This window comes from Uranotaenia lowii, chromosome 3 (genome assembly GCF_029784155.1).
Source record: "Uranotaenia lowii strain MFRU-FL chromosome 3, ASM2978415v1, whole genome shotgun sequence".
Lineage (NCBI taxonomy): Eukaryota > Metazoa > Arthropoda > Insecta > Diptera > Culicidae > Uranotaenia > Uranotaenia lowii.
The window spans coordinates 259,762,382-259,774,122 of NC_073693.1; positions in this window are offsets into that span (position 1 = coordinate 259,762,382).

Here is an 11,741-nt window from a genome sequence, read left to right on the forward strand (position 1 = left end):
CTTGCCCAAATGCGTCTAAGCAATGCTTCAGTGTCTCAGTGTCCACTGGAAGTAAATTTCAATTTGTTCAAAAACTTTTAATTTTTCAAGTGTCGATATATTTTTGAACGACACTGTAGAGTGCACCACCCTAAATGCACTTGCACTTGCGCCTTGAACTGACTTTTGGCCACAAAAATGCAAGTTGGTTGAAAAAGTTATTTAATTTTTCCTTGTTGCAAAACTTTTGCGCTGCACTGTGTTTCAAAACATTTGAACGACACTGTAAAAGTTTCCCGTTTGTTTTGATTCTACGAATTCTTTAACCGACTGTTTGGCTATAATTGCGGTTTCGGTTAATTTTTTGCGCCCAATTTACAAAATTATCCGTTGGCCAAGTGATTAATTGGGCCGTAATAGTTTGTCCGCGGTGTGAAAATCACAAGTTGGCCTACCTTGGGTGTGGATTTCTACAAACCACAACTGCTATGGCGCTCGGAAGATGGCGAATGCTGATTCCTCTGCTGGACCTGATGTGTTCCTGTCCTCGAATCCGGCTCGAAGGACCAAATGTTCGGGCTCGGCCGATGGGGGGGTTCGGATTTCGAGGTATTTCTTCCCGTCTCTCGTCGACGGCATCCACCAGCAGCAAGAATGTCCAGGTAAGTCGTTTCCACTTAGCACACAGCTGATTCACCCACGGGGGAGAGAATTTGTTTTCACTCTTTGGGGTAGGTTTGCGAGTTAGCACACACGATGTATAGTTGCAACAGATTACTCAGCCCGATTTCGGATCCACTATTAAGAAGTCGCTTAGTTGGACTTAAACTTATTAATTTATTAGGAACGAAGTGAAATTCCGTGCTTCTAATTCAACGTTATATTCTATTCTAACTTAACTAAAATGGCTTACATACTATTGTGTGAGAACTCTCTCGGCGTTATGTTTAATGTTGCGAGAGAGTTAATGCTATTTTAGGGTACATGGACAGATATTGGTGTTTTCGAACAAATTGATTACAGTGTCAAGTGAACATAGAGGACACATATTACAAACAGAAAACAATTCCGAATTCCTGATCGGTGTAGTACCGATCAACTGTTAAAGATTATGGTTGGATGGACAAACTGGCTCAGAAGAAACATCTGCAGCTATTGTAGCCATGTCAGCCACTTTTTTCGTTGCTTGACCTCAGACTGCGTCAATCAACTAACTGAAGCTTTTTTTCCACCATCTATTGTTGTTTTGCTGCGGCCTCATTCTTGGTTGATTGGTGCTGACTGGGGAAGCGGCAGCTGAAGCCGAGACTGCAGACACGGAAGACAAGCATCTCAGAAATTTTCAAAATGACTGAAGCTCGACTACAGCTCCGCAGCTATATTTATAAAATTCCAAACTCAAATCAAATACGAACTTCGTTGGTATTGGTGTACCAACACACAGCCGATACAAAATGTTATCTGGAAAGGATGTCTCTGAAAGAGGCGTTTTTCGTGACGCGAGATCCGTTCGCGAATTTCAATTTGCCCCCCTATAGTGTTGCCGTAAGACGTAATTCTACGTCAAAAAAAGTTATTACGCTTCAAAAATAGCTAAATTTATTATGGGGGATATTCATCACTATTAATGAGAGACACTGCTTCGAACATGTTGATGCAGCTTTAACAGAGATGAATATCACCCAAAAAAAAAATTACCCCATTTTTGAAGTCTAATAACTTTTTTATTATAAGTCGAACTGGAATGCAAACTTCTAATAAAATATTTGTCATAGTTTGGGCTTCAAAAAACCATTTTCAAAAGTCATCGGCCGAAGGGGACCAAACTGGACCAAAAACTGGATTATCATGTTCCTCCCGAACAAAATGTCTCAAAATCCCATACAAACTTTAAGCTCGTTGAGTAACCCCTTCCCGCGATCCGATCTGACCCAAATTTGGCAAGAGACCTTGTACTAGGCCTAGGTTCAGTTCAAACCTGCAGCGCATAATATTTCACAAGCTTTAAATTTCTCATACAAATTAGGGGCAGTCTGGTAAACATCAATCACAGTTGTACCGGATAAATTGTTCAGTGACTGTCCGACATTGAAAATATTATTATTCTTTACCCAAATACAAGAATTTACTAAGCTTCCTTCCGGCCAACTTCTTGTTTATGAATGAGCATACTTAACTTTTAAATTATACCTTATTGTACTTGTTTGTACCAAATGCTCAATTATAATAACAACTCGAAAAAGACAAAAATGGAAAATGTTGAAAAGTATTTCGATAGTGATAAAATAAAATGCATTCCCAGGGATCTTATCTTGAGCTGGATGAAACAATGCATTTTTGTTTGTTATGCCTTAAACGATACTGCACAATAAAAGTGTTCCTAGCAAAAAAAAACCCATCTACAATTTTTGCAATGATATGATTAATGTTAGTTCACAATTTTTTATTATGCTCAGAGTCAATGGATTACTATAATGATCTGCTTCTAATCAAGTTTTATTACTGTACGCCCAAAACATTTGTTTATCGTTTTTCTTTAAATATCTTTTTTCCCTTAAGAGTGAGTGCTCACTTTGCGATGTTTAGAAGAGTTGAGGACCACATTATTCCCAACCACAAAAAATCATTGAATTCTAGAATGGTAATTTTAAAAAAAAATCGACTTTAAGTTTAAAGTATGCATTTTTTTCAGTGTAAAATTTCCACTTACTTTACCATAAATAATTACAATCGGGACTTCTGTTTCTTTGTGTCAGTACTATTAATTCAACGAAAAAGTTTTAAAATAATGGATGAAACCCTACACTGAAAAAAAAAATTCGGGAAAGTCAAGTAAGACGGATACAGCGGGTAAAACGGACACTTTCAATATTTCGAAAATTACAATGTTTGAAACAAATCTAATGATGCGAATATTTTCGCTTAAGTTACTCAACACTCTCGAGACCATATGTTTATTTATAGCTAGCAATGTTTCATAAAAGTTAATTAAACAATGTAAAACCTTGAAGATCCATTATTTGATTTTATTTTTTCTCCTCAAAAAATAGTTCATAACTTGCAAAATTTTTGAAAATTTCGACCGTTCCAGAATCAGTAAATTTTGGTCAAAGGGCTTGAACAAAAAAAAAAACGTTTGCTAAGGCGGGTAAAACGAACACATAAGTTTCTTCTAGTGTTAATAATTTTTCATCGGTTTGATTCTTCATATGCTTTCAAAACACCTTGACAAAAGCAATTGTTGGTCGAAAAGCACTCACCATCTCAAACAATCCATAAAAAAAGTAAAAAAAAAATCACTGGTGAGGTGAAGAAAGCGCATATAAAATAAGGAATTCTGAAACCACGCTGTTTTGCTTCTGAACTTGAACCAGTTGCTTCCATTTTGGTTTAAAAACGCAACTCACAATCACATTCTCGCGGCAAAATGTATCTTTTCTGAACAGTGTCTGTTTAACCTGACCATTTTGAAAACTGTAAATAGCAAGCATGTTTTAGATAGCTATAATAAGGCAGGAAAAAATATCAATTTTTTTTGTCACCCCTCACCCCCTTCGAAATTTCCAAAAAAAAACCTGAAGGGGGAATAAATAAAGTTTGAAGTATTTTATGGTTAATTTCGAAAATAAAAAATCAAATATCCAATCGATTACAAGACCAAAAAACAAAGTGTGAAAGATAAGAGCTATTTCACATTTTATATTGTTGTTTTCATTGAATTTTCGGATAAAAAATTACTTGATTTAAAGATTGTGTGCAATGATAAAGTATGCAATTTGGTTGTATGCAAGCTATCATGCAATTTAATCCAATTTATTTGTTTTTTGCATTATTTTTTTATTATCCCCTCCCTCTCACCCTTGAGATGTTCCAACTCCGAGTGACGAAATAAGGATTTAAAATTTGTTCCGGCCTAATAATCTTGATGAAGGAAGTTAACAAATTTCAATAATTTATGCGATAGCATAGAACCTGAACTGCTCATCAGCACGAGAATTGCGATTAAAAAACCAATATCTGATATTTTATTGTGTTTCTACCTTAGGGTGTCCGTCTTACCCGACTTTCCCCTACATGATCTTCAAAAAACGATGAGAAAGTTTTTCTTAAAAAAATTTTTTTCCCCAAATATACACAAGATGGAATGTATGTACAGCCATATTGCAACCCGGCTTAGGAAAAAAAATCATTAAATTTTGAGATGGCAGATTTTGAGAAATAATTTTTAGTTTTTTAAATGTATTTGCTCAGTGTAAAATTAAAACTTTAAAAATATGTATATATATTTTTTAAATTCAATCATTTTTTCAAAACTGACTCATGAACTTCATTTGTGTAGGAATTTTTAAGTTTCTCTCAGAAGTTTGACCCTTTTCATATGTTAGTCTAAAAATTTTTTGGAAAAAATAAGTATGCTAAGTTGTTTTACTAGGTACAACTTTATACCAACAAAATTGCATTTAATTCTGAGAAGGTCATGCCAACATCGTGTCGATTTATTGTGAAATCCGTCAACTGAAGCTTCCGGTATTCGACTACCGCGCGTAGAACACGACATTTTCCATGGGGGAAAGTGTTCCTAAATGGGCCTATTGGTTTAAATCGTTTAACGAAATGGCTGACTAGACAACATATCTTTTCAATGCATTTTGAGGGTAAAATACGCGTTGAACATAAGGCAAGAAAGAAGTTTATAAATAAACCAACTAAAAAAAAAAATTTTTAAAAACTCATACAAGGTTTTGATACCTTTTGAAATTATATATTTACTTTTAAAAATGATATGTAAAAAAGCTTAAATCAAAAAGTTGATTCTTATTAAAAATTAACTTAAAAGTAAAACATACTTAAGCTTTTATTATGGTTTCATAATGATTGGAAAGTGGAATAAGAGAGTGTTTTTTTTTGTAAAATGCCTCTTTTTTTCAAAAAAACAGGTTGAATACATTAAATATATGATTTTTTTTGCAATAAAACTTTGAATTTAGGCTCTAATTAACATCATAACAGAGAAATGAGGATCTCTCAACAGATTTGATAAAGTTTTTGTTATGGATGAACTACCTCAATAATATGCCAATCCGGACTTTTTTTATTCTTTAAAACTATAAAAAAAAATTTACATTTAACTTCAGCTTTGTCGTATGAACGTTATCAGTTTCTAGCATTTCCAATGAAACCATATGGATATATTTCCAAAAAAAAACAGAAATTTTGCCATAAACAAAAATAGGTGCATTTTGCCCGCACGATTTGAGATTCGTCAATTTTGACAACAGTTATAAAGATTTTTCAAAAACTGAAGGAGATTTCAAAAATAAAAATTACTCTTATGTATAGAAAACAGATGCCTGCTCACTTGTATATAATGTTGTATACAAATTAAATCATACATTTGATAAAATCAGGATCCTGCTCAAAAGGCGCATATAGCCTGCTTCTCCCCTATATATTGATAAAATATGTTTGAAAGGTTTTATATAACGCTGTATAAGAAACCCTACGTAGTCCTGGAAACGATATGAAGCTTCACCGTTTGAAGAAACCATGGCAGAATTGAATTTCAGGCTTTTAATAAAAGTTATGTGTCTATTCCGAAAAAAAAATTATCCATACCCATGACTTGATGGGCATGAGCATTGAACAAAAGTTTAAAGAAAATCGTTGTGCATTAAATCGATATTAACGCATTTTCTGTTATGTGTATGAAGAACTTATTGAACCATTTGTTAGCGAGAAGAACTGTTTGATTTTGAAATAACACATCATGATTTTAATATTTGTAAGTAGAAGAAAGTGATCCCGAAGGTTATACGCTTTGAGCACAAGGCTTGAGAGAGTTTTATGAATAAAAAAATTTTTTTAAATAATTTGTACATGGTTTACAACTAAACTACAACTAAAGTTGTAATATTTTAACCTTGAACAATTTTTCGTATAGAAGCTCAAAACAAAAAGTCGAGTTTCTAATTTAGATGAACAAAATAAGTATAACAAATAAAAGGACATTATAAGGGTTTAAAAATGATAGGAAAGTGGTTTAAGAGAGTGTTTCTGTAGGCCGAATCATATAAATAAAATGGCACTAGCCCTTAAGAATGAAAAAAACAGAATACATTTATAATTTTTATTATTCAACATCGAATCTTATTTTTAATCATTATCTCAAAACAGATTTAAAGGTCTGAAGATAGATTTTATAAATTTTCTCAGTGGATGATTTTTTTTAAATATCCTATGAAATTATAAAAAATGTAGACTTTTTTTAAAATTTTTCTTGTGTTTTCAATAAATTTCACGAAAACATTGCCAAAGAGTGGTTTTTTATCAAAAAACAGTAAAATGCGCATAAAACCCGCACGAATCGAGGTTCGAAAATGCAGACAACTTTAACAATAAAATCACTGGCGAGGTATACATGAGGTGTGTCGATAAAAAGATCCAGCAGTCGACCGATGGAACTCGACATGAACGCATACTGGAGTCATTTCACTGAAGCGGAAATTGCGGGTTCAAATCCTGCCGGTTAGCCGTTGTTTCTTTTTTGAGAAATGTATGATGTTTATGGCTTATGTTCTTTCGTTCTTAGGCTCGAACTCACATTGACTTAGGAAGCAACTTACTTACCAGTTGAGTTATATCACAAGCTAAACATTATCCATCATTATAATTTTAATGGCATGTGCGGCGGAATGAAAACTAGAGAGAATTTATTTTATAGAATTTGAAAGAAAGGTGGATAAACAGGCATTAGTGCGCCAATAGGAGAACGCTTGATAGGTGTTGAAATTTTAGGCTAGAGGGAATGTTGATGAAAACATGCCCTCTAGCCTAAAATTTCAACACCTATCAATCTTTCTCCTATTGGCGCACTAATGCCTGTCTATCCACCTTTCTTTCAAATTCTATAAAATAAATTCTCTCTAGTTTTCATTCCGCCGCACATGCCATTAAAATTATAATCATACAAATTACGGCGATTAAAATCATATAGGGGAGATGAGGGCATAACGAGCACCCGAGGCATAATGAGAACTACGCTTTTCTACGAAAGTGCGTATTTTCTTAAATAAATTTTCATGAGGATTTGTTTCGTACTTCCTATAGTATTAATTTTTCACAAAAAAAGGAATCTCCTTATCATCTTTACAGAGATATTTAAAAAAAACTAGCTTGGTTCTCAAGTTACGAAAATATTATAATTTTTGAGCACCACGAAATAAGCTCTTACGATCTTAAAATAACCTTGATCTATAATGTACGCACTGCAACATGATGTACACATTGTTTCTCAATTTTTACCATCATAAAATTTTTGATTTTTCACTTTTATCAATTTTAAAACACGTTTTTACTTATATTTGTTGACTAAGGGCATATAGAGCACCATATTATCGAGGCATAATGAGCATTTTCTGCCGTAGAATCTAGCAGCGAATTAAAATTGATTTATAGCGCCACACCTTGACTAGTTTTCATCCGACAATTTAGCCTATTGGTAGGGTGTCGGAGAGGTAATCAAAAGACATAGAGTTAGATTTCTGTTCGAGGTGATTTTTTTCCATTCACAATTCATGATCGATTTTTTTATTGTTACATTATACGGCTAGTAGCATCATCCTCCGAACAAAGCACTTAATGTATGCGCGTGCGTGAATTGTTTGTATTCTACAAACAGACCTAGATTATTTTGTTATTGCTTTGTTTGATGAATCTACGACTCACCTGACTTCATCGAATTGAATTCGCTGCTAGATTCCCCGGCAAAAACGCACATCTTGCTCTGATTAATGGTGCTCATACTGCCTCAGGGGGGGTTCTCATTATGCCTCCACAGTGGCTGGTTTTCAGCTTTTGGCAAAATTTTTTAAAATGCATTTTTTAACGTTTTCATCTAGTTTTTCACGTTTCAGCCCGTTAGGGAATAGGCTTTTCAAGTGTCTGAACACGAAACAATAATGTAACCTCCATATTATAGCTATTTTCTATGGTTAAATAACCGTTTTCCTTAAGGTGGCCATTATGCCCCCATCTCCCCTAACAAACATTATCCATCAGTATTTTCAGCGTTCAGTTCAATTTGATATTTTGAAGTTCGTAGGGTGAAATCTTCTTTCAATTCCTTACGTTAAAGTAAATGCGATATTTGTCACTTGTACTGGATCAGTGTTGTCCAGCCTCTGAAATAAACGAACAATATGTTCGATAATATTAGAAAAGTGTTAAGTCTATCAAAAAAAAGGATAATCATCTTCAAAAAATACACCCACAAATCAGATTATACTCCAATAATGAACTTCCTTGGAGGTGGAATTTTCGGTATAAGATTCTATGCCAGATTTAAATTAACAAGCATTTTAATAACTGGCGTCGTCGTCTCAGCACATTCGCTTTGCATATGGCAATAAACATTCGTTTGATAAGTGACTCAGATGATACACTGGAAATGATATCGGGCTGGAAAGCAGAGATGAGATGTTGCAGTGAGCTCGATTCCCACTTTCTTTTTTGTTTTTGAGATGAATTATCTAATCGGAGAAATATTGTATCGAACCATTGAATGGTTTTTTCTTGTATCGCTTCAATCCAGTGGTCAATGCCACACAACCATCTGCCATGCGTCATTTTGCTTGGGAACTCGAGTCTTTATGCCAGTAATGTTTTTCCATTCATATCATCTTTGGTACAGTACATGAAATTTTTAGCAGGGCTGAGTTTTATTGATGATAATAAATAAATTAAAAGTTGATGGTGGTTCTAAATTATCAAGAATTTACATTCAAGAATGTCTGAAAGGCCTTTATATCTTTAAGTCATTCGTCTATAAAATTTGTAATGAAGGTAAAAGAAATCAGCACAAGATGTTGTAAATCAAACGTTAATAATTTGAGCATGCTGAAACTTTCATCAAGTCCTTTTTTCACATGAAGCAACATATCTGGGGCAAAGTTGCCGAAATCACAAAAAAAAATTAATTTCACAGAATTTTTAGCAAATGTTCATCGCAGAATCTGTGTCACAGAACATAAAATTCAAGAAATATTCACAGATTTCATGGATTTTTTCAATTTTATACGCATTTCCAAAATTTTAATTATTGATGTCAATAAAAATTTCGGATTTGTAAGTTATTATTGAAAAAATATGATAAGTAAGGTTTATTGATTCTGCACAAGTAAAGTAAAAAAAACCAATTTTGCATGCCTTTTCAATAAAACATAAAGGAATATCGTCACAAAACACCATCACATAATTTCCGGCTAAAATCAAGAAAACAGGTATGTTTTTCCCCTAAGTACATAACATTTTTTGGGAACATTGATCTGGGAACATTGAACAGTCTAATTAGGCCCTCATTTTCTATAACCCTACATATGGGTTCGCAAATAATAAAGCGTCTATCATGTTGGTAGAACATTTCAGGATGCAAAAGTCAATAATGAAAAAATGGAAAAAAAATATGATGATATTATTTTTTTTTATAGAATTGTACCCGTTATGGTCATTCTTCCTCGAACATTAATAAATATGGTCAAGTTTTTCATATTTTCACTGAAAATAGGAAAAATCTACTAACTCCTTAAGCATATCTCTCCTATCTCCTAAAAACGAAACAGCAAAATATAGCTACACTTGAAACCAAAAACACTGATTGATTCCTCCGGGCCAACGCTATCAATTCCGGGTTTTTTTTTCCTCCAACAGAAAAAACTCTTTTCCACAACTTGGTACCATTTGCAGGGTCCTTTTTTGTTGCTGACTGATTTTTGATTCCCGTTTTGTTTCGATCTGAGCATTGAACCTGCCCCCAAGGGGTGATCAACTGGAACAAACCGTCGTTTTTATCGGAGGGGTAAAAAATTGATGACTGGAGTCAAAAAAATACAGCAATTTGAACAAGCCTCGAAACATTACACCGAGTTATCCTTGAGTGGAACCGAGAAACGGTAGCAAAAAACGAGAAATCTTGCAAAAAATGGAATCTTTGCGAAAAAAAATCGGATTCGAATCGAAGAAAGTGGAACACAATGGGAAGCACAACTGTTTGAATTGAGCAAACGACACGATTTGTGCGATACAGCTTCTGCAGCAGGCGGGAGTGAATGATGAAGTGGGTCGAGAGAGGTTTGATGATGGGTTGGGGTCGATAACAGAAGCACTACCTTTTGGAAGGGCTGCCCCTGATTGGATGGGCGCACCGAACAAATGGCAGGTAGCTTACGATGATTGGTCCAATTTGCTCCTGGAGCTGTAATCAGCAGTCGGAGAGAGAGAGAGAATAAAAAAAATCGCGAATCCTTCGGGGGAAGCCATTTGGATCAGAGGTTTTTCGATTATTCTTTTGCTTTTTTTTTTGTAAGTTCAATAATTTTCTGTGATGAAAATTTCTAAAATAGATCATTTTTTTCTACCGCCAACAAAGCATATTACTTTTTTCTTCATTATAAATCTCTAAATTTAAAGTGTACTCTGATAGTGTTGTTATGCTTTAAGAATGATTATCGATATCAATAACTGTCGTTGATAATTTCTAAAAATCCAAATCGACTCAAACGTCCAATTCATCAATCGTTGACAGCTTCAGCCACCGACGACATGTGAAACCAAAGCAGTGGCTAACGTCAGATCGTGTCTAGGTGGTCAAAGCGTGTCATTCACCATTAGCCGAATCACAGGCGATGTCTAATACATGCCAAACAGGACTAATATCAGGTGTTGCTGCCCCTCAAACGAAACGACAAGACCACACCATCATTAGCGTCGCACGGTTCGGCACACTGCCAATTTCTGCCATTGCCGCCGCCTCCAGGAAAACCACATCAAATAAATGTCATAACTAATTTATCGAGGTCTGATGCTGCTTGAAAAAGCTTGTTTTGGTCTTAGGTTGACGATATTAGCTATAGTAGGAAGGATTGAAGCTAGAGTGGAACCATAAAATTCGTTTAGTAGTGTCCTCGAACTTCAACCAATATACAGCTAAGAGTATGTATAAGGAAATAATATTCACATCTTATTTAAGAATTATTCAATCTTAAAAAAATACTTTTTAAGAAGATTTATTCGAGTTGTAAATATATTCAGATAAGGCATAGTTATAAACCAATAAAAAAATTGGTCCATCACAAATCCTTGCTTTCATTGAAGTACCCCAAATGACCCAATTTTTGAAAAAAATTCTGCGTTTCAGGCTAAAATTCTAGACCTTGTACAATATCTCATACCGGCAATGTTTATGTTCGACTTCTCCATTTCATTAATAGTGTTGAATCCTACCACTCTTAAAAATGTAAGTCCATTTTTGAAACCTAAAGGGTGTTGGGATCAAAAAGTGGTCAACTAAAATTCGCCGTATTTTTTCTAATCATTCATATAAAAAACCTGAATACCCCTCATTTTGTAGGAGTGTGTGTTGAATGACGCTTCTGATTGGCTTTCGGCGTAAGGTTTTTTGTTTTCAAAATGGCGTCCGAACAAGAGGAGCTATGAATTCGTTGTTTTCGATGTTGGCCTACAAAAAAAAACTAAACATAACTTTCTCAAACATTTTTTTTCCAGAACGGACTTAGTTAGCTGACAAACGTTTTCTTATAAGAATTTGAGAGAGAAAATAATTGAAACCGATTTAAAGCACGCACTTGGATTTAACGTGAAATTCATGTGGCAATTATGTGAATATGAATCACTGTGTTTGCTACAAGACTCACGTAGAATCGATTTAATGCAATAAAACTTAAGTTTACGTGAAAAATCCCGCAAAA